This window comes from Priapulus caudatus, unplaced genomic scaffold (genome assembly GCF_000485595.1).
Source record: "Priapulus caudatus unplaced genomic scaffold, Priapulus_caudatus-5.0.1 Scaffold3861, whole genome shotgun sequence".
Lineage (NCBI taxonomy): Eukaryota > Metazoa > Priapulida > Priapulimorpha > Priapulimorphida > Priapulidae > Priapulus > Priapulus caudatus.
The window spans coordinates 1-461 of record NW_014580922.1 but is presented as its reverse complement, the minus strand read 5'-3'; positions in this window follow the sequence as shown (position 1 = coordinate 461).

Below are 461 nucleotides of genomic sequence, written 5' to 3'. Positions count from 1 at the left end.
AGCTATAATGGTATATGATATGTATAATGGTAGAATGGTAAGCTATAATGGTATATGATATGTATAATGGTAGAATGGTAAGCTATAACGGTATATGATATGTATAATGGTAGAATGGTGAGCTATAATGGTATATGATATGTATAATGGTAGAATGACGAGCTATAATGGTATATGATATGTATAATGGTTGACTGGCGAGTTATAATTGTATATGATATGTATAATGGTAGAACGGCGAGCTATACTGGTATATGATATGTATAATGGCAGAATGTTGAGCTATAATGGTATATATGTATAATGGTAGAACGACGAGCTATAATGGTATATGATATGTATAATGGTTGACTGACGAGCTATAATGGTATATGATATGTATAATGGTAGAATGATGAGCTATAATGGTAGAATGGTAAGCTATAATGGTATATGATATGTATAATGGTAGAATGGTAAGC